The sequence below is a fragment of the Xyrauchen texanus genome, chromosome 47, assembly GCF_025860055.1.
Source record: "Xyrauchen texanus isolate HMW12.3.18 chromosome 47, RBS_HiC_50CHRs, whole genome shotgun sequence".
Lineage (NCBI taxonomy): Eukaryota > Metazoa > Chordata > Actinopteri > Cypriniformes > Catostomidae > Xyrauchen > Xyrauchen texanus.
Genome location: NC_068322.1, coordinates 11,160,045 through 11,184,363, shown reverse-complemented (window position 1 = coordinate 11,184,363; position 24,319 = coordinate 11,160,045). Strand labels below are relative to the sequence as shown.

The following is a 24,319-nucleotide window of genomic DNA, read 5'->3' as shown; positions in this document are numbered from 1 at the left end:
ATGCTACTTTCCGCAATCCACGCACAACTTACCACGTGTCCCATTGTGAGCAAAAACCCCTAATTGCTACCACAAGGAGGTTACCCCATGTGACTCTACCCACCAACTGGGCCAATTTGGTAGCTTAGGAGACCTAGCTAGAGTCACTCAGCACACCCTGGATTCGAACTCGCAACTCCAGGGGTGGTAGTCAACTATGGCTGGACTGGGAAGAGAGTTACATAGTAACCGGGGGGTTAAGGGTGGTTCGCTGTCCTTTTCTGCATATCGCGGCACCGTTTGGTGGTCCGGTGGGAAAATGCCTGGTATACCAGATTACCAGTCCAGCCCTGTAGTCAGCATCAATACTCGCTGAGCTACCCAGGCCTCCTGTTTCAATACATATTCTGAAACATATTTGAAATCAGCATTATAATCTGATAACAAAAGGCAACTGGCACTTTTAATTGGAAACTGGCATAAAAGCCACCAATTTATCCCAATCATATGCATATGAGCCACCCATCTCCACCCTTTATAATGTCCCTAGATAAATCTGATCTGATCTTGGTTTGGAAATCAAAGGTTAACAGGCCTCTTAAAGTGAAGCACAGAGGTTCCCCTTCTGTCGCTCTCTCCACGTTGTGTCAGAGAAGCGACACTAGGGGTCTCTCTTGAGCGCCGATATTCACCTCTGGACTATGAAAAAAGGCCAATGAGAGTTGGCAACCAGTATTTGCATGTCCCGCCCCCGGACATACGGGTATTTAAGTGGCGCAAATACGGGAGTTCATTCAGAAAATTTCTTCGGAGCCGATGGTCATGTCTGCAACTGCTGCGTGTACACACTGAGTTCCTGTTATCCCTCTGCTGCATGCTGTTGGATTCTACGGCGCACAACAGCGGCTTTCTCCTGTTTGCACGGCTGTGCATTCCTGCCCCTGGGCACATCGACAGTGCAGATTTAAAAACTCTCACGAGTTTTTTCCCTAAAAGAGTGATTTTATTTAAAAGAGTAATTTCCTCTAAAAGAGCAAAACACAGCGGCGTTGAACGTCCTTTGAGGACGATGCGGCTGGCGATGGAGGCGATTTGGGGATGGCAGCGGGTGCAGCTCCACCGGGTACGCCCCCTCGGACCACCCGCGCCCCGACACGCTCGTTGATTCCCGTCCGTGCCTCACAGCCAGTCGGCCGACCCTCTTGCGATGGAAGCCGATGAGCTCGCCGCGGCATTGGAGGGTGGGTTATCCGATGCTGAGGACTCCCCTGGGCTGCCGCTTTCGGGCCTGCACGCCCAGGCTGAGGCCGACGCACAGATGACGAACATGCTTTCCCGGGCAGCCGACAGCGTGGGCTTGGATTGGAACCCTCCATCCTCCCCACAACCACGACGGCTCGACGACTGGTTCCTGGGGTCTGGACGCCACTCACAGCCTCGCCCCGGTCCCGTTTTTCCGGAAGTGCATGACGAGCTGGCGTCTTCGTGGAGAGCACCCCTCTCCACTCGTCACATCGCCACAGGCTCGTCCGCCCTCGCCACCCTCGATGGCGGGCGCGCCATGGGTACGAGGCGATTCCCCAGGTGGATAGGGCAGTTGCGATACATCTATGCCCCGGTACCCCTACCACCTGGCGAGGTCGCCCCGTACTCCCTTCCCGGACCTGTAGAGCAACATCCTCGCTGACAGCGAAGGCCTACAGCACCACCGGACGCGCCGCTTCTGCCCTGCATGCCATGGCTCTCCTGAAGGTCCACCAAGCCAAGGCACTACGCGACATGCACGGGGGTGGCCCTGATCCCGACACGCTGCAGGAACTGCGCTCAGCGACCGACCTCGCCCTGAGAGCGACGAAGGTCACAGCGCAAGCACTCGGGCAGGCGATGGCCATGCTAGTGGTCCAGGAATGTCAACTGTGGCTGAACATGGTCGAGATGCGTGAAGCTGACAAGACTCGCTTCCTCAACGCCCCTGTCTCCCAGTTCGGCCTCTTTGGCGACACCGTCGAGGACTTTACCCAGCAGTTCTCCATGGTGAAGAAGCAGACGGAGGCCATCTCTCACATCATGCCTCGCCGCAAGCCTGCCGCTACGGCCCATGCCCCGTCTGCCCGCCGAGGGCGTCCTCCTGCGGCCAGAAGGAAAACCCCTGCTCCGCCTCAACCCGGGCCCAGCTCTCAGCCCCAGCGTCAAGCAAACCGCGGGAAGCGCATGCCCCCTGTCTCACGGACCCCCTCGAGGACCCGGAAGGCTCCCAGGCGCTCCTGAGACAAGGCACCCAGAGCCCAAGACGTTAGCTCCGGAGGTGGTAAGACCGCTCCGTCCCGCGGTGGAGGGCTGGGAGGAGAATCCTTTGTTTTTTCATTTGCCGCACCCCCTAACACGGGCTGCGGTACACAAATTCTCAATAAAAGAGCTATTTCCTTTGTCTCTTGGGCACATGGCCCGCAAATGCCGTTCTCACGGCACTCTGCTTTCAGGCCTCAACAGTCCCGGCACCATGGACACGGTGTCCCCGCCTTCAGCGCCACGACTGTTCTCCGGCCGGTTCAGACGAGTCCAGAGGACGCCAACATCAGACCTCCTCCTCAGTCACGAACCTGTCCCCTGCCGGGTGCGCGGAGCAAGGTAAGTGCTTTGAGTTTATTCTCAGCACCAGAGCCTCGGGACGCCACATTGCCTCCCGCCGCCGCGTTACCTGTTCCGCACCGCTGCGAAGCCCCGCTGGGTACGTCCAAAAAACCCGTCCCCTTGGTGCCCCTAGCACGGAGTTTAGAGGCGTGGCTCTCACTGCCCAACCCGTCACGCTGGCTGCACCGGACCATTCGACTCGGTTACGCAATTCAGTTTGCCAGGTCTCCGCCCCCCTTCGTGGGCGTACATTTTTCCGCAGTACACGGCCAACATGCCCTCTCCCTGCACAAAGAAATCACCTCCCTTCTACTAAAGGACGCGATAGAGCCTGTCCCTCAAGCCAAAACGAAGAAGGGTTTCTACAGCCCTTACTTCGTTGTACCCAAGAAAGGCAGCGGCTTACGACCGCTCTTGGACCTGCGAGTTCTCAATCGGACCTTGTCCAAACTCCCGTTCAAAATGCTCACCCAGAAACAAAGTCTATCTGGCGTCCGGCATCTAGATTGGTTCGCAGCGGTAGACCTGAAGGACGCGTACTTCCACGTCTCAATTCGCCCTCGACACCGCCCCTTCCTAAGGTTCGCGTTCGACGGCCAGGCGTATCAGTACAAAGTCCTCCCCTTCGGCCTGTCTCTGTCCCCTCGCGTCTTCACGAAAGTCGCAGAGGCAGCTCTTGCTCCACTCCGAGAAGCCGGCATACGCATACTCAATTACCTCGACGACTGGCTCATACTGGCCCACTCCCGAGAGTTACTATGCGCACACAGAGACCAGGTGCTCAGCCACCTCAGCCGTTTGGGGTTTCAGGTCAGCTGGGAACAGAGCAAGCTCTCCCCAGTCCAGAGCATCTCTTTTCTCGGTCTGGAGTTAGACTCAGTCCCAATGACAGCACGTCTCTCCAACGAGCGTGCTCAGTCAGTGCTGAAATGCCTTGCTTTCTTCAAGCCAGGTGCCATGGTCCCGCTAAAACGTTTCCAACAGCTCCTGGGGCATATGGCATCCTCCGCGGTGGCCGCGCCACTGGGGTTGATGCATATGAGACCACTTCAGCACTGGCTCCGGACTCGAGTCCCGAGACGAGCATGGCGCCGCGGCACGCACAACATAAAAGTTACCTCTGCCTGCCGCCAAACCTTCAAACCCTGGACAGACCTCTGCTTCCAAAGGGCAGGAGTACCCTTGCAGCAGGTGTCCCGACGCGTTCTGGTCACAACCAATGCCTCCAAATTGGGTTGGGGAGCCGTATGCAATGGGCGCGCAGCCGCAGGCCGGTGGAACCGAGTCCCGCTGCGCTGGCACATCAACTGCCTAGAGCTGCTGGCTGTTTTTCTGGCCCTGCAGAAGTTTCTCCTGTTAATTCGGAACAAACACGTCCTAGTCAGGACAGACAGCACCACGGTCGTAGCCTACATAAACCGCCAAGGCGGAGTACGCTCCCTCCACATGTCACAGCTCGCCCGTCGTCTCCTCCTTTGGAGTCAGCAGCGACTCAAGTCACTGCGCGCCACTCACATCCCCGGCAACCTCAATGTGATAGCGGACGTGCTGTCAAGACAAAGCTTGCCCGGCGGAGCGTGGAGGCTCCACCCCCAGTCGGTCCAGCTGATTTGGGACCGGTTCGGCAAGGCTCAGGTAGACCTGTTTGCCTCCCAAGAAACCTCCCACTGCCCGCTCTGGTATGCCCGGACAGAGGCTCCCCTCGGGGCAGACGCGTTGGCACACAGCTGGCCTGCGGGGCTGCGCAAGTATGCATTCCCCCCAGTGAGCCTTCTTGCACAGGTGCTATGCAAGGTCAGGGAGGACGAGGAGAAAGTCATTCTGGTAGCCCCTTACTGGCCTACCCGGACTTGGTTTTCGGACCTCACGCTCCTCACGACAGCCCCTCCCTGGAGGATTCCCCTGAGGAAGGACCTTCTTTCTCAGGGACGGGGCATGCTCTGGCACCCACACCCAGACCTCTGGAACCTCCACGTCTGGCCCTTGGACGGGATGCGGAAGATCTAGCAGGCCTACCACCGACCGTCATAGATACAATCAATCAAGCCAGAGCCCCCTCTACCAGGCATCTCTACGCTCTAAAGTGGCGTCTGTTCGCGGACTGGTGTTCTTCCCGAGCCGAAGACCCGCAGAAGTGCGCAGTTAGGTCAGTGCTCGTGTTTCTTCAGGAGAGGCTGGAGAGGAGGCTGTCCCCCTCCACCCTCAAGGTGTATGTCGCCGCTATCGCGGCCCACCACGACACAGTAGACGGCAAGTCTCTTGGTAAGCACGACTTAATCGTCAGGTTCCTAAAAGGTGCCCGGAGGATAACTCCCTCTCGGCCTAACCTGTTCCCCTCCTGGGATCTCTCGGTCGTCCTTACGGGCCTCCAGAGACCCCCCTTCGAGCCACTTGACTCAGCTGGACTCAGGGCCCTCTCTCTCAAGACTGCCCTGCTGATCGCGCTCGCTTCCATCAAGAGGGTCGGGGACCTGCATGCGTTCTCTGTTAGCGACGCTTGCCTGGAGTTCGGTCCGGCAGATACTTTCGTGATCCTAAGACCGCGACCGGGCTATGTGCCCAAGGTTCCTACCACGCTCTTCAGGGATCAGGTAGTGAACCTGCAAGCGCTGCCCCGGGAGGAGGCAGACCCAGCCCTTTCACTGCTGTGTCCAGTACGTGCTTTACGTATTTATCTGGACCGCACACAGAGCACCAGACTCTCTGAGCAGCTCTTCGTCTGCTTTGGGGGACAGCAGAAAGGGAATGCTGTCTCCAAGCAGAGACTCGCCCACTGGGTTGTCGACGCCATTTCCCTGGCTTATCACACCCAGGCCGTGCCCCCCCCTTGCGGGTCCGAGCTCACTTCACCAGGAGTGTTGCGTCCTCATGGGCACTGGCTAGGGGCACTGCCCTAGCAGACATTTGTAGAGCAGCGGGCTGGGCAACACCTAACACTTTTGCGAGATTCTACAATCTCTGAGTTGAGTCAGTATCGTCCCGTGTTCTCTCAGGTACCGAACCCGTGAGAACTTCGGTGGCACGCCCACGATCTGACCAGGTGAATCGCTTGCACCTAGCGCCCTTCCCCTAACCAGGGAAACAGTCGCCTTCATTCCCAGGAGATCTCAGGTTTGGGACACTGGTCGATTCCTCCCTAGCCCTCGTGGGTCGCAGTTCAGCGGAGGAACTCGCTGACCCAAGCCACTGCGGGTACCGTAAGCTACCCTGTACTGGTATAGGTGCTCCACAGGTAAGGTCTCCTTCTGACTCCCCCTGTGTGTAACACCATGGTTCTGTCCCCTCTGGCGAGCTGACTCCTGTGTTTCCCTTAGGCAGTCATGGCTGCCTCGGCTGCCATGCTGTATGTTCCCCCCTCTATAGGCTGGATCCACCACCGCACCGACTTTTCCACATAGGCCCTAAGAAGGCCTCTGATGGTTTTGCCACTTAAACTTGCCTCCCCTCTCGGGTAGGCGTGGCCTCCGCAGGGTCTTCTCCTTCCTGAATAAGGGCTAAGACCCCCTTCCCTCAATGCGTGTAAGGGCCCCTGCCTAAGTTGCTCTATGCGAGAAACATAGAGAGAAAAGAGGCCCAGCCAGGCTTGGCCCGTTCCCAGGTTGGCGGCCAGCACCTTGTTCCCCTCCAGGGTAACGATAAGGAATCCTGATGGCTTAAATGGGGCATTGGGGAAGGGTACGTGCAGCCTGATACAGTTGGTCGTCCTGCACGTGAGAATACCTGCTCGCTCCTGTATCAGCAGTTCACGTACACGGCTCAGCGCATGGCGCTTTTATAAGTGGACCCCTAGTGTCGCTTCTCTGACACAACGTGGAGAGAGCGACAGAAGGGGAACGTCTAGGTTACGTATGTAACCTCCGTTCCCTGATGGAGGAACGAGGCGTTGTGTCTCCCCTGCCATGTCGCTGAGCCGAGCCACTGTTGTGGCCGGACCATTTCCGGCTCCTCAGAAAAATCCTGACTGAACTCCCGTATTTGCGCCGCTTAAATACCCGTATGTCCGGGGGCGGGACATGCAAATACTGGTTGCCAACTCTCATTGGCCTTTTTTCATAGTCCAGAGGTGAATATCGGCACTCAAGAGAGACCACTAGTGTCGCTTCTCTGACACAACGTCTCGTTCCCTCCATCAGGGAACGGAGGTTACATACGTAACCTAGACGTTAATATCTGGTTTAAATAGTGGGCACATTCTCAATAAGGGAACTACACACTTTCTACCTTTGTCTAATCTTTTAGTCTATATTTACAACTATTTTCTGGGTTATCATGAAGATGAAATTAAGTTGTGTTTCAAAAAGGCAGATGCTAGGAGACCTGCATCAAGCTCTCAGAAACTACCAATGTGTATGAATTATATAAAAAGCAGCCAGGAATGTCCAGAAATTATTCAATGGTTCCTGAAGGCTGCAAGTCATAAGTCTAATATCATTCTTGCAGCCCTTTTCCCAAGTATACGCTAATCAGCCACAACATTGAAACCACCTGCCTAACATTATGTAGGTCCCCCTCGTGCCACAAAAACAACACCTACCCGCATCTCAGAATAACATTCTGAGATTATATTCTTCTCACCACAATTGTTCAGAGTGGTTTTCTGAGTTACCATAGACTTTGTCAGTTCGAACCAGTCTGGCCATTCTCTGTTGACCTCTCTCATCAACAAGGCATTTCCATCAACAGAACTGCTGCTCACTGGATGTTTTTTGTTTTTGGCACCATTCTGAGTAAAACAGTCTAGAGACTGTTGTGTGTGAAAATCCCAGTAGATCACAGATCAGCAGTTACAGAAATACTCAAACCAGCCCGTCTGGTACCAACAATCATGCCACGGTCAAAATCACTGAGATCACATTTTTTCCCCCATTCTGATGGTTAATGTGAAAATTAACTGAAGCTCCTGTCCTTTATCTGCATGATTTTATGCACTGCAGTCACACAATTGGCTGATTAGATAATCACATGCATGATTGTTGGAGTCAGACAGGCTGGTTTGAGTATTTCTGTAACTGCTGATCTCCTTGGATTTTCACACACAACGGTCTCTAGAATTAACTCAGAATAAAAAAAAAGACAATTATAAAGTGGGAATTATCTTTGTTTATTTCCGTCATCCCTGGCAGCATCCGACTTCCATAATGCAGGAAATTAGTAGGTGCAATTAAAGGAATAGTTTGCCCAAAATATATATTGTCATAACTACAAACCAGAGATTCTCTCTTCTGTGGAATACAGATGCAGGATATAATAGCAGGACTATTTTTATGATACTTTATGGTGCCTTTAATTACTTTTGGGAGCTTTAGAGCACCCATTGCCTTTCACTTTCATTGTATGGTAAAGACCAGTGTGAACATTCTGCAAATATCCCATTGTGTGTTCCACAGAGGAAAGAAATTCATACAGGTTTTGAACATTCCTTTCAGCCAGAAATTAGACTCTATCTCACAAATATCAAAAAACAACTTCACATCAGCAATAATGGCAATGCACATGGCAAGAGATGACCGTCTATCTGTGTTTCCTACCAAAGACAGCTAAGCTCTGGAGCATGCCATCTGTATCTCTCTCTAATGGGGCCAGACGTTCTCAGTAAGTAAAACACAGCAGGGTTCATCATTAGGGAAGAATCACATTCAAGGCCAATCAGTTCAAGTTAAATCTTTTATACATAGGCCTAGTTTTAATGATAGTATCATGACTTATAAAAGCAGATACATTTGTGTCTCAGATAAAGCTGTCTTTACTGATAATATACAGTAATAATCTAAAGGCAATTTCCCTGCATGAAATCAGATAAGATGATATAAGACTTTATTGATTCCTTTGGCTTCGGTAGGTGACTCACTTGTTGACTAACACTGCTGAGAGCCAGTGTGTGTCCTCAAAGACAGAATCTGCTCACTTTGGATGACACAGCATTTACCAGTTCAGCTGCACATTCAGCACATTTACTCATCAACAGTTTTAAGTTTTTCCCTGCAGTGTCTAAATTTGATTGTACTATGTATGTACTGTATGTTTTAGTGCATTTTAGATTTGTTGCAGCTGCTGGGATGCATCTAAGGGTACGTTTACATGACAATTATGTACTAAAAACAGAAATGTTTTTCATTTGCATTTTATTAAAGTTTCATGTACAGACGACAAAGTTGTCAAAACGATACCCGTTCACACGGATCCACAAAATTACAAAAAAAGCTGTATTGCCAGGCCAGTAGTTGGCGATGTCACTTTGTAAAGAAACACTACACGCCTGCGCACATAAGCATTTTTCCACAGAGCGATGAATACAAACAATGAAGATTGTGAAAGCATCTAGCAATTTTGTCTGGATGGACGATGAGGCTGCTTTATTACTACAAGTGACCCTGACTATAAAGCATGCAACCTTGTTTACTTTTTAACTGGTGATCTCATGTTGGTCTGTTTGCCCTGGAAGTAAGGACGATGTTCTTGAAGTTCATGCCTATAGACTGAAGAAGTAATGCGCGTGCAATTTCACAAATTTGCATTTTTGTTTGTTTATACAATATAGACGATAATGGCATCATATTCAAAATCTTGCACTTTGAAACCCGTTTTCAAAAGTTTGTGTTTTCAGGCCCTAAAACACCATTGTCGTGTTTACGAACAGCCAAAACGCATAAAAAAAGTTTTCCGGTTTTAGTTGAAAATTATGTTGTGTAAACGACCCCTAAATATACCTCAGGTGCATAGAAAAAGAGTGCAGTGTACAAGTATATGATTACTCATAATGGTTTTGCAAGTAAGCATCATATCAAAGTTGTAAATACAGTATTATGGTACTATACATATGTTATTACTGGCTTAAAATGTAACTCAATTTTACACAAAATGTATATAATAAAAAAAGAAACAGGGGGTCTCTACTCCATCTCTAATCTATTCCCACCAAGGTGTCCTTGGGCGGAAAAAGGGTGTAGACTGCTCGTATAAAAGACATACTGAATAAATGATCAAAGATGGTGAACACAACCGCACAAGCAACCCAGACCATCTGTATGGGGGAGACCAGACACATTTCACTGCCTTCTACATGATAACAAACTGTCAACAGACAGCAGTGTTATCAAAGCCTCTGCGATTAATGATGATCCTTAATTTGTGTGTGAGTGTGTGTGTAGTGGGGGGTGGTGGGTGAAATCAGCCATAAAATGCTTATTTCTTTCTATTTCAGTAACAGCATTAATGTTTCAGTATATACTGAGAACAAAACATTTATACTTTTTAATTTTCAAATAATCTTCTTTTGTGTGTTTTTCTAAAGATCTGTCATTGCATCACAAACTCACTGAAAATGGAACAAATTGCATTCAGTACAAACAGAAAAGCAGCATGCCGTGAGCCACATTTTACCTGCTTAGACTGTATCAGAGAGTGAATCCTCTCGTTTGAACCAGACGTCAGCAGCTCAGAGGGGTGTGGACACTGTAAAGAAAACAATGGCGCAATTAAATGGGGAACTCTGATATGACAAACTGCTCTAAAATGTTTTTCAATTAACCTGAAAAATTATCTTCATATTATTTAAATAACCAAGTTTAATGACTCAATAAACCTGACTACATTACTTTACACCAATGAAATTATTTCCTAAGGGTCTGATCAGGCTAAAATAAGTCTGTCAGTCCCTAACATTCTGCCTAACACATAGGCTATTAAGTTTTACAGAATAAGCCAAGTCATATGGTTTTGGAACAACATAAGGGTGAAAAGACTGGATGAGTCTCTGTAGTTTGCAGGACATAAGACTCTTGAATTGGATCAAAGATGCAACAAAAAGGCAGAACTTGTGCTGACCATCACCTTGCTATAATATCTAATACAAACACAAAAGATTTATTATTCTATGGTCCAATGGGATTTCTAAAAAGCATGGCCTCAGTGCAAACACAAAGACATGTCTTACTGTAAATCAACAGAATGACAAAGATCCCCCCCACCCCCGGAACCTCTACATCACACATGCTGGTTCATGGTCATACATACATTAGTGCTCTCCCTCGAGACACATGCATTAATTTTACATTAACAGAAACACCGCCACTGACACAGCCCCCACCTCCCCCCACGCACCCACCCACAGAGCTTTTGAATGGAGATGGAGTGAGGGAGCACAAAGATGCATCGAGGAAGAACCGCACTGCTTTACATTATTGTTTTCTGATTTTAAAGCAAACTGAGGAAATCTCCAGAACCTCAAGAAGCTGTCACAAACAGCTGCTGTCTCACAGAGAGAAAGAGAGAGTCAGAGAGAGAGACATACACAAAGAGAGAGAGAAACAGGCAATAAAACAGAGAAAAAATCACACTAACTACCTCCCACCTCTCAGACCTGTCCTGAAGTGTTGTCATGGAGACAGGCCACATGCCGGCACAATAAAGAGAGATGGAGGGGGATCTAAGGGCACTGTAGCTAATGTTTAGAGGCAGACTTAAAAATGCTTCATCATCATTTGCATCAACATCAAGAAGAATTATCTATCTATCTATCTATCTATCTATCTATCTATCTATCTATCTATCTGTCTGTCTGTCTGTCTGTCTGTCTGATAGTATGTTTAATGAAATATAATATAATATAACATCCATCCATCAATCCATCCTTGAATCCATCCTTGAATCCATCCATCCATCCATCCATCTATCTATCTATCTATCTATCTATCTATCTATCTATCTATCTATCTATCTATCTATCTATCTATCTATCTATCTATCTATCTATCTATCTATCTATCTGTCTATCTGTCTGTCTGTCTGTCTGTCTTTCTGTCCTGTATTATAGTACGTTTAATGAAATATAATATAATATAACATCCATCCATCAATCCATCCATGAATCCATCCATCTATCTATCCATCTATCTATCCATCTATCTACCTGTCCGTCCTTCCATCCGTCCGTACATTTATCCATCCATCCATGCTTATATAGATACAATAATAGTACAATAGTACAATAATATGTTGTAAAAAACTATATACAGTCTGTACTGCATACATACAATATATGGATGTTATTAATTGATAATGTATACAGTACAAAACACACACACACACATACATACATACATATATATATATATATATATATTACATACTAAACCTACCAGACAGTCAGATAAAACAGATCTCTCATGTCAAATGCTTACACACTGCAATAAAACCTTTGTTTTATGAGTCGTGTGTGTTGATGGGACTGAGAGTTCAGTCCCATCAGCACACACATGACTCACAAGAATAAACAAATCAGCAAACACACAGAGACAAATCTGACTGGTTTTCGCGGGAAAGGTGATACCAGGTGTGTACCATGCAATAGACAAAATGCTGCTTGTTCTTGTTTTCTAGAACGGCAGTTTCAGTAACTGAGTCAATGAGGTGAAAGGAAATATATCACCCTGGAGGTGGAAGTTTGACCCACAGGGTGTGAGAACTGCAAATGTTGAGGAAATCACCAAAAAACTCAACCAAAACTCTCATGACCAAATCACACAGAACAAATCAACAAAACATTAGAAAAAATCACATCGCACACAGAAACAAAGGCTCCTGGAATAAAAACTGTGTTATTACAAGCAGCCAGAGGATTGTTACCTTGAGTATATGGTGAGTCTATAGCAGTACTTTCCTGAGCGGTGTTTTAAATGTGTATCTTGCTAACCATTCTCTCTGTCTCCTGTACCGTGTGTGGCCAGTGAATGCTCTGACAGGCAGCTGCCTCACACACACACACACACACACACACACACACACACACACACACACACACACACACACACACACACACACACACACACACACACACATACTCAGACACACATAAACACAGACGGTGCCGCGTCCCTCCTTGGCACTCACACCCCTTTCCCTGCCTCCTAAAACTCTGTGAGATTTAGACACACCCCTTTGTCACCATACAAAGGGGGTTAACACATTTCCTGGTGCAAACCAAAAGCATCTGTAAAGAGACTGAGGGAGAGAGAAAGAGATGGAGAGAAAGAGAGATGTAGCAGGTCAAGTGATATTTATACATAGAAGTGTCAAAGTTATCAATCATGTTTACTCAGTAAAATAAATAAATAATCCATATTTTTGCCTCGTTTTCCAGTAAAACTATCTAAAAACAAATCTTGAAATAAAATACATTTACTCATGAAGCAGAACTGTGTAAAATGACATCTTGAATAAAAGGCATAAGACCAAAGGGATAGTTCACCCAAGGGATCAGTCATCATTTACTCACCCCTCATGTTGTTCCAAACCCGTATGATGTTAGTTTCAGTCACCATTAACTTTAATTGCATCTTTTTTTCATACAATGAACGAAAAAGGTGACTGAGGCTAATGGTGACACATTCTGCCCTCATTCTAGATTGTTTCATTTTTCAGGATGTTTAGATATTTTTACTGGAACACGGGACAACAATATTGCTTAAGAAAATATTTTTTTACAGTGCATGCTCATCTTGCAGGTCCATTTGTTATGTAAAGTGTTTGCTTCAACATTTGCTTCAGGAACTCGTTTAATGTGCTAGAGATTTCAATTAACCTCAAGAAGTGTGAAATAATGATTAAAAACAAAATCTGTGCAGAGCCTCACCACTTAACTGACAATAGCCTCAATCACTTAAGTGAGTCTAAGGAGTCTGTAGAGCGAGATTCAGCCCATTTATGAATATCTGAGATCAGCTTTTCCAAACCTAAACCATTACAACACAAAGCACAAGATCATCTGAGAACAGTTTGACTAGGCATATCAATAATGGGTAAATAGATTTAGACTTGTTATTAATCTCCCTCCTGTCTCTAATAAAAGAGCTCTATGGCAACCAGTTGTTTTAATCAATGTCTCCTAATGTAGCTAGGCAATGCAGGCACGTATAACCCTCTGTGTATATAAAAGTGCTTTCAATACTGACATAGTGAGTCATTCTAACATAATATAAAGGTAATTTGAAATGTTCAGAACATTTGTTTACTGAGATTAAATGACATTGGCAGTTGTAAACCCCAGTCATTTTACCATATGCTGTCTTCAAATTGAGGCATAAAATTGATATCCTCTTTGTAAGCAAATTAAATGTTTCAGAAACGTCTGGGGTCAGCAAATGAATCCATAACATTTCTTTGAGAAAAACTAAGCAATCTCCATTGACAATATCTCAATTTATGCAATAAGTCACAAGAGGTGATTTTACCACGTGTGAAGAGTGTTCTTAGGCATGACAATAGCAGTAATAGCACTATGTTTAAAGATACCATTGTTCAGTAAAGTGTTAAATCAATTATTAATAATGATCAGAATAAATAATTAGTCAGCCAAATATTATAGTTCATTAGTATTACTGAGGGTTGTTAATGGTTGCCAAGTAACTTGCGTGCATTAATAAAGAATGCAATTGATGTGTGGTTACAGTGTGTATTGTATATTGTACAATGACTTGAGCGTCATTGGAAATGTAAATGTAAAATGAAAATGTAAACAATGTATGTAACAAATGCCAGATATGTTCCTTTGCGTCTCTATATTGTATATTTTTGTAACCATGTGAGATCAAATCTCAGTGACTTAAAAATAAGCTATTTGAATACCCATATCCTACAATGAGGGGCTGTATTTTAACAGAATGTGGTGTTTTAGAGTAGCATATTGAGCTAGACCCCATGTAGATACAGTCTAGAGTATATATGAACAGAAAGAAAAGTTCTGATTACTTTCCCCAGCTCTCAGCTTTAATTTACTCTGTCTGAGTGTTAACATCCGTCAGACTGGGGTCCCCAACACACACAAATGCCTGAACTGAGTGAGTGCTGGAGAGCTGCACAAAAGGGCATGGAGAGGCCTTTTCACACAGTAGATTTGGCACACACCAGCTGGGCTTTCAGCATAGATAAGAGTTGCCACTGAACTCTGTGTCATTTCCACTTCAGCTTTGAGGACATAGTTATCCACACTAGCAATAATAGCAGGACATAACCCCACCAGACTTCCAACTGCACTAACAAGGAAACAAAAGATCTTGTTTCTTTTTAGTTTGCAGTTTATAATCCATTTGATCTTGTGTAGGACCATACATTTGATATATATTATAAATGTTTTATTTTTTATATTTTTTTACAAATGGGTCGTTGACATTTACAAAATGTCAATTACATTTATTATTATTATTTTTTAACAAAACATTAAGATTTCAGGTTATGTTGATATGAATGTATAATGTAAAGTATTGGTCAGTGATGGGACACTGAGTTTTTTCCCTAATAACTATTCAAAAATACATACATAAAAAAAAAAATTATAATTCACACAAAACCATTACATGAATACACCTTTTCTATGATGAACGTATTTTCAGTTTCTGAGTTTAAAGTCATTTTTATATTTTTTCTGGGGCTTAAAGTAAAAAATGTCATGTGGTGCAACTGGCCACAGACGTTACACCACAAAGGTCAAAATCTCATTAACAGCTGAAATTCTTAAAAAAATAAAATAAAAATGTATCTTTTAGTTTTAGTTCTTGAAGAAGGCGTGAAACAATTGTGTTTTAAAATATATGGTTTATATTTTAAAAGTCAAGTAATTTGGCGTAACCAACTCATAAGGCATGTTGTCATTTTGTTATATATGTTGATAAAATTCAGAGGAGATCCTCATGACTGTGTGTGAAGTTTTAAAAAATATCTAATATTTTGACATTTTTGTGAAAAGGCACATTTTCTACAGGTCAAGTGGTGTAACCCAGAAAAATCATCTGGATATTATTTTCTCAATAAAAATTACATTCATAAAAAATGTAATGATTAAAAAAGATTATTTTTACTTGCTTGACATTTTTTTTAAAATATGCATGATTGTGGTGATGGGGCAGATCAACGTTTGCAGAGAGAGGCCAGGAGAGACATGCCAGTAAGGATTGACACCTGTGGGAAATTACCTCAAACATTACTTTTGTGCTTGCAGTGAGAGTGGAGAGGGATAAAAGGACATTGTCACAATGATTAAGTTGTTTATACTCTCATGTATTCAATGTTCAAGGAAAGTTTTTTATATTTATTCAATATTTTGGTAACACTTTACAATAAGGTTCCACTCATTGAAATTAGTTAATGCATTATGTATCAGGAACAAACAATGAATAATATACTTTTACAGCATTTATTATTCTTTGTTAATGTTAGTGAACAAAAAATACAATTATTCATTGTTGGTTCATGTTTAGTTCATAGTGCCTTAACTTATTTAAACAAAACACAACTTTTGATTTTAAAATATGTTAGTATATTTTGAAATGAACATTAAGATTAATAAATGCTGTAAAATTATTGTTCATTGGTAGTTCATGTTAACTAATTGTTTTAACTAATGTTAAAACATGGAACCTTATTGTAAAGAGTTACCACTATTTTATTAGTACAAAAAGCTATAAATATTTAAAACAAATTATGAAAACTAATCGAACACAGATTACAATTCTAAGAACTTGACACAAGTGTTTTAAACTAGATTTTTTTTTAATTCTTATTTTTAACACTTCGGACAACCACATTTGTCAGTGACCCATATATTTTAATCCTGTCAACATTTCTTTTGCCTTCACATGTTCTTAATAAATGGCCCAAAGGTGTGATACATTAGTTTTAAGTACAAAACAAATATTCCATGTAGTTCATATAATTATATAATATAATGTCATAGAACATTCACTGAATTAAAGGAAAAAATACTTTTTATTAAGTATAATTCAGTAAAGAAATTCACTGTAAAATTTTATAAAAACATTTAATTGAGAAGCAACATATAAGATATTTAGACTTGCTTTAAGACAATGTGTCTTAAATATAAGTGTATTTTTTCACTTGGTTATAATTCTGCGAGTGCAGTAAAGACAAAATATACTCATATTCAAGATCTATTCTCTAAAAGCAAGTCTAAATATCTTATATGCTGCTTCTCAATTGAATGCATCTTTTTTTTTAAAGGATTTTTATATATTTTCAAATATTTGTATTTTTAATAATATATTTGTTACTGAATAGAGACAGAGGCAAACGGGAGGTGTGGATCCAAACGCGGAACTTTTATTGCAACAACTAAAACTAAAAATAATACAAAACACAGGAACAAAGGAAACATCCACGATGGGAAAACAGAGACTAAACCTTGACAGAACATGGAAACATCTACGAAGGGCACAGGAACCTCGAACGAGTAAGTGAAAGTAGGAAACAGGGCAGGAAACAAGGAACTAACACATACACGTGAAGTGCAAACATTCAACGACCGACAAGGGAATGGAGGAATTAACAGGGTTTAAATACACAAGGACAAGTGTAACAAGGCCAATCAACAAACAGAACTCTGAAACAGGATAACAAGATAATTAACTAAAACCAATGACAAACAAGAACTGAATCAAAGTAATCAAACAATGAACCAATAAAAACCAGATACCAAACATGGAGGGAAAACAGGATGTGACAAGGCTAGGAACAGAACAGGAATTTCAAAATAAAAGTACACAAAAGAACAAAGGACAACAATGAACATGACAATATTCAACATTCTCAGATATATAGATATTTATATTGGAAAACAAGCCAAAACAAAAAACACATTTTGTTGCAGTATATAATGGAGTGAAGACTACATCTCTCGCCTTTCTGTTCACTTCAATCCATCTTTAACTCACAAAAAAAACCTCTCGCTTTTTGAATATTAACAGTTTTCTTCACGATAAGAAATGCATAGTGACACATATATTATGATTCAATAAGTCGTGAGCCATCATGTTATAATCTAGTTGCATTAAGTGTGCACACATGAGAGACAAGCATCCCCGGGTACAGTTTCAGTCTCTCCCCCTTAGATCGTGACATTCAAGCAACTCATGGAAGAGGCGCTGACCGCACAGAGAAATGCCAGTTTTGGAGATAAAAGTTATATTCATGTTCTGCTTCCGTATTATTTGAACTTTATTAAAGCTATAACACATTAAATTCATCTTCATTTAGATGCTTGTCAAAGTGGAGCGGCAGCTTTTGTATTTTTGCATTATAATTCTCTCATACTTTGCGATCTACATGACCTGAAGCTGTGAAAGTTTAGAGTGCATCTGGTCTGTGATTAGTGTAATTCTTCCTCTCCTCAGTCAAGCGTGAGCTGTAGTGCTGCTCTCACGTGTCATCATTAGAGTTTAAAGTGATCTCATGTTACGTTAAATGAGATCCAATGACTATTCGTCAACAAAAATTTTTGTGAACAATTTTTTACTGTCAACATTGTCGATTACTTTGAGTAATCGTTTCAGCCCTACCTTTGACAGACAAATATCAAATCTTTTGGTATGATGCCCCTTACAGAGGCTTCTGCACGAAGAGAGTATTATTTGATTTTTATGTTAATGATGTGGTTTGAGCAAAGGCCACATGCCAAAAGGGATATTGAATGGCTGTAGTATTCCACACATTTTCCATTACTATTTATTGGAATCAGCTATATTCATCAAAAGCAGTAGTGTAACATTTTAAATCAGAAATCAACCATTAGAATACCAGAGGCATCCTCAGTTGAACATACGTAAGAAGGCAATATTTCTTCTATTTCATTAGCTCATTCTGATGCACTGTGTATGAAAGCGCTCTCAGTTCATTTTAGTAGCTGCTGACATATGTGCCTTCCACATTATTGATCTGCCTGTTTATATAAAGGCACAGTTCTTAGGGAAAGCCAGCCAATAAAACAGCATTCAGTCATATCTAATAAGGTCAGTGTGACATGAGCGTGAGTAAATTAGGACAATTTGGGGTAAACTATTATAACACAGATCGGCCACATAACTTTTTTCAAATACCCTCACCAACCATGCCATCATCACCATGGATACGAACCATAGCAACAAGGCCCAGCGACGGCAGGACCACCCCGGTGACCCTGACCCTCCTTTAAGCCCACTCTCCTGAGAGAAACTAATCTTGTGTTACATACAATGAGCGAGCATGCAAAGAACAAACTGAGGCAAAGAAGCTGACACAGGGAGAGTCTGCAAGAGAAAGCTAATGAGAAACTTATTCTTCAAAAGAAAACAAAACAAGCTGGTGGTAATAAAAAAGCGAGCGGGTGAGCAGGAGAACTATGGGGCGGTATTTCACCCTGAGTGGAACCATACATCTGATGGAGGAGAGGGGAGAGGGTCGGTAAAGTCTTGTGTGATGGCTATTATTAGCCCCACTAGAGGGAAGAGATTTCTTGTTAAGCCAGTATCTCAGCTGATTGAGAAGTGTGGCTCCCTGAGGCTCGTGAATCAATCCGGAACCCGGCTACCGCCTTACATGCCAATATGGACCGCAGAGAGAACACTGGCAAAATCTTGAAAAGATTTAGTTGAAAGGGCAATATAAGCATACAAACAGTTCACTGAGCATCCATTTAGAAAGTCTTGATTCTAAAGGCTAGTTCGCACTACCCCAACAAAGACACCTGCGTTCTATTAAATAAGTTGTGTTGTGTATAAGTATTGTGTAGCTTGCTTTATAGTGGCCAGAGAGTAGTTAGCTAAAACTCCGCTAGCTATACAGTAACATTTGCATCTCGTACTAACTAGGGTGACCATACGTCCTCTTTTTCCAGGGCATGTCCTCTTTTTTGGACCTGAAAAATCCTCCAGCCGGGATTTTAAAATTGGCTATAAATGTCCAGGATTTGGCTTTCTTCATATTGACATGAAGTTAGGACTCTCATACATTCTGTGTATGTGATCCTCCGCACTAGCTTTTGTGTTCACGAGTCATTACGTGTCTATTCTGATAGAGAGTGGCAGACGAAGGGTGCTTCTCAATCGGAAGGCTGGACATCTCGGCTGCCATGTCATCAAGCACTGTTGAATGCCGCTTCAATTGTGAGGACACTTGGAATGTAGCCTTGTGTCACAGCTTTGCCATATTTTGGAGGATGCATCGGGTGTATCCTTTGTGGCCTTCTATCACCCACAATCCTTTGCACATGTCCCAAATTATTTTTAAAAAGGGTGGAAAATGAGTTGCATGACCACAGAGGTGGAAACCTTTATGACGCTGATTACTTTTTTCTTTCTCTCTTCAAGTTTTTATTCACATTTGCACCAAGACAATATGTAGAAAAAATTAAAAATGCAAGTATTTTAGACAATACAACAAATTAGAAGATATAAAGCACAAAAAAAAAATAATAATAGTAATAATTAAAGGGCAATAATGTGAATTTTAAAAGCTTTAAAGGTTTGATAGTTTTTACAAGTCTAGCGTTCTGTTTTTTTATATTTGAAAGGGTTTAAATATAAATTCTAAGATCAGTGTTGCATAATGTATTATATAAAAGCTTTTTTGAGTGACTCTAGCTTTGTGAATAAAACATTTAAACACATCCTAAAATAATTAAGGGATTAAGGACATATTTCTCATTATAAGTCAATGGATTTTCTTAACAAAGTAAAATATCACATGGTTCTAAGCTTATGGTTCTTCATGCACACTTACTGGACTGTCTCATTCTAGCATTGAGTGATGAGGAGTCTAGCCCACAGCCTCAGAAGGACTGGTCTAGGAAGGACACAGCCTTACTAGGCTACAGCCTTCCATTTGAGAAGCACCCTAGGTGTGCTCTCTCTCTTGTCCACCCGCTTGCTTTCTGCATAGGTGTGTGGGCAGAATGTCACCAGATGTGCCCTGCGCTCTCAACCAGAATCATAAATAAGATAAGTTACGATTTTTTTTTTTACTGAAATATACTACTTATTAGGGAAACGTAAACTAATAGGACAGATAAAATAGACCATGATTACAATTTTACAACCCCTTCCTCTGATATTTGTAGTGCAACCTCTGTATTTCACCTGTAAAGCTGGTAATTCAATGCAAAAAAATCAGAAAAAACTAAACACAGATCAGGCCAGGTGAGGGGTGAAACAAGCATCTACATTTTTCTTTCTTGTATTTTTTTAAGATTTACACATTTCAAATGTATAAAAATATGATACATATTCCCATCTCCCTTCCACTGTGTGCTCTATTTGGAAAACCATAATATGTTCACCCTAGTAGTAATAACTAAAATACAGTTGGAATCAGATAATACTACTTTAAGTCCTGTAATTAATAACGGCAAAGTTGCACAATGATGATTTCAATATTAATTTAAAGTTGGACCGCCACGCAATCGTACGCTGCCATAGAGTGAGAGTGAACTTGAGGTTATTAAAGTTGTAGCTAGCACCTAACTATTAGCAACTAGCTTGCTATCCAGAAGAAAAAAAAACATGCATACTATTGTTGTAGCCTAGTAGCTGGCTGGATAAAATGTGTCTAGCCTTAATTTAACATTAGTCTCAACAAAATAAGGTCTGCACTGATCTGTAATTATCAGTGGCCCCGCGGCAGAATGAACATTTAAATATTAACAAGTCAACTAAATGTTGCATTTGGCTGTTTGTTTATGGTGTTGAGGGTAGTTTTTTAAACATTCAGGGTTCTTTTTAATATTCTTTGTTATCTGTTAATTTAAAGGCCAGTTTGGTATTGAAAAAGTAATTCAACTTTTTATTAAGAGCAATAAAGTTTGTTTATCTTTCAACCTGTTTTTGTAATGTCATTCAATACCGTGATAATACAGTACACCGTGATAAGAGTCAGTAATTAGTGACGTGAAAATTTGATGCCGTCATATAAGAGACAGTGTCAAGTAAGGTAGTGTTCTCGTCTCGACTTAATTCTGTTCCATTCATTGTCTAGCTTTTTTTTTTTCCGCAAGATCGTGTTCAGTCTAAATGGCCCCTTAAGGGCTGTTCACACAGCATGCATTCTAATCCGCAAATGTTGGTGCATTTATAATGTTTTAGCTCAGTGTCTGAGAAGAGAAGCCACTAAAACTGACAGTTAATCAAGATCTATCTAAGTTCTGTCTGAAGGGAATACGTTGACTCCATACTGTGATTATCAGAGTGTTGAGGTATTGAATAACTACATTATCCAAGAAGCAGAAGCCCGTAATGTAAGACCTCGACGCTAGCTGCTACAAGATAATTTAATAAAACTGCATTATTTAAAAGAAAAATGAATTAAACACAGTGTGTGCAGAGCAAAAGAACATAGTTTATCATCATAGAAGGTAAATAGGCACTTCTGGGAGGTTTGCATAAGAATCAAGCAAAGAGAGCCATTTTAAATAGCCATGTCAGTGAAAATAAAAGGCCAAATAGATGGATTAAGCTGAGTAAAAACACTATAAACAGTGTACACACACGCGCTTAATAGCTATCTATGAGAACATAACATATAAGTGTTTTGCTTTGATATAACACTAATTATATAATTACTAATTACTATAGATTAACCCATATCCTTACAACCCCTATAAGAATATTTATACTTTATGAATATACACTCACCTAAAGGATTATTAGGAACACCTGTTAAATTTCTCATTAATGCAATTATCTAATCAACCAATCACATGGCAGTTGCTTCAATGCATTTAGGGGTGTGGTCCTGGTCAAGACAATCTTCTGAACTCCAAACTGAATGTCAGAATGGGAAAGAAAGGTGATTTAAGCAATTTTGAGCGTGGCATGATTGTTGGTGCCAGGCGGGCGGTCTGAGTATTTCACAATCTGCTCAGTTACTGGGATTTTCACGCACAACCATTTCTAGGGTTTACAAAGAATGGTGTGAAAAGGGAAAAACATCCAGTATGCGCCAGTCCTGTGGGCGAAAATGCCTTGTTGATGCTAGAGGTCAGAGGAGAATGGGCCGACTGATTCAAGCTGATAGAAGAGCAACTTTGCCTGAAATAATCACTCGTTACAACCGAGGTATGCAGCAAAGCATTTGTGAAGCCACAACACGCACAAGAGGTGGATGGGCAACAACAGCAGAAGACCCCACCAGGTACCACTCATCTCCACTACAAATAGGAAAAAGAGGCTACAATTTGCAAGAGCTCACCAAAATTGGACAGTTGAAGACTGGAAAAATGTTGCCTGGTCTGATGAGTCTCGATTTCTGTTGAGACATTCAGATGGTAGAGTCAGAATTTGGCGTAAACAGAACGAGAACATGGATCCATCATGCCTTGTTACCACTGTGCATGCTGGTGGTGGTGGTGTAATTGTGTGGGGGATGGTTTCTTGGCACACTTTAGGCCCCTTAGTGCCAATTGGGCATCGTTTAAATGCCACGGCCTACCTGAGCATTGTTTCTGACTATGTCCATCCCTTTATGGCCACCATGTACCCATCCTCTGATGGCTACTTCCAGCAGGATAATGCACCATGTCACAAAACTCGAATCATTTCAAATTGGTTTCTTGAACATGACAATGAGTTCACTGTACTAAAATGGCCCCCACAGTCACCAGATCTCAACCCAATAGAGCATCTTTGGGATGTGGTGGAACAGGAGCTCGTGCCCTGGATGTGCATCCCACAAATCTCCATCAACTGCAAGATGCTATCCTATCAATATGGGCCAACATTTCTAAAGAATGCTTTCAGCACCTTGTTGAATCAATGCCACGTAGAATTAAGGCAGTTCTGAAGGCTAAAAGGGGTCAAACACAGTATTAGTATGGTGTTCCTAATAATCCTTTAGGTGAGTGTATATATATATATATATATATATATATATTATGAATTTATTTTGCAAATAAGAACATCCCTGTATCTCCCCAAAGGCAGGATTAGCTCACTTTTGGGAACAGTTTTGTCCCCAAACTATAGCTAAGTACACACATGCACGTATGCTAGCTTACACAGATGATAGAAAATGTATCCACCCTCTATTGGGCAAAACGACAAAAACAGTCCAAAATGCCACAGCATATTAGAGACCCATTTGCCCTTATTTGTATCCAGTCAGGCTTGAGCAGGCAGCACTGTCATTGCCCTGCCATGTGCATGGCCAGTGCGTGCTCATCTGTGAATCTGACGCATCTGGCAGTGACAGACACACAGAGCACACATGAAAAATGAATCTCAGTCCCCTGTCTTGATTTCCATTAACTAAAGTGACACTACTAAACCATCAGTGACCTGCATTCAAATTCACGTTTGTCATGAGGAGCATCATAAATCAAGCTGGTCAGACAGGCTGCGTGAGCGCAGAGAAATTTCAGCAATGGGGAGCAGCTATAATATGGGATGCCTTCACACTATTGCTTTTATGGACACACAGATGCTTGAATTGATGAGTCAAATAAATATATGCGCTTGTCTCACTAAACAAGCTTGTGCATATCGCCACCTAATGGCATATTGTGCAAATATGATATATGTATTCCTGTTCTTTCCTTTATCCCTTCTTTCTTTTCTTTCTCCTCCCTGCCCAGTAGGTGGCGATATGCACAAAGAATGTGAATTGCCAAAAAACAAGAAGAACCTGGTCCTCATTAACGTGCATAGGAGGGCTGGATGAAAGTGGAGATTTATGATAAAAAAGGACTTAAGTATTGACCTGTTTCTCACCCACACCTATCATATTGCTTCTGAACACATGGATTTATCCACTGGAGTCTAATGGACTACTTTTATTCATCCTGCTTTTTGCAGCTTCAACGTTTTGGACATAATTGACTTGCATTGTATTGGCCAACAGAGCTGAGATAGTCTTCAGAAGAAAGAAAAACATCTGTGTGTCATGAGAGAGAATTTTC

The 24,319-nt window shown here is 42.6% G+C and overlaps 1 protein-coding gene across 2 annotated transcripts in view; it reads right to left on the bottom strand.

The window, feature by feature from the left end:
- LOC127638911 (neuronal cell adhesion molecule-like) overlaps positions 1–24,319 on the bottom strand; it is an 81,273-nt gene that overhangs the window by 41,769 nt on the left and 15,185 nt on the right. For both annotated transcript variants that reach the window (XM_052120664.1, XM_052120665.1), the window contains exon 3: positions 9,991–10,062. The gene's annotated coding sequence lies outside the window, so the exon portion shown is untranslated. The remainder of the gene's footprint in view (positions 1–9,990; positions 10,063–24,319) is intronic.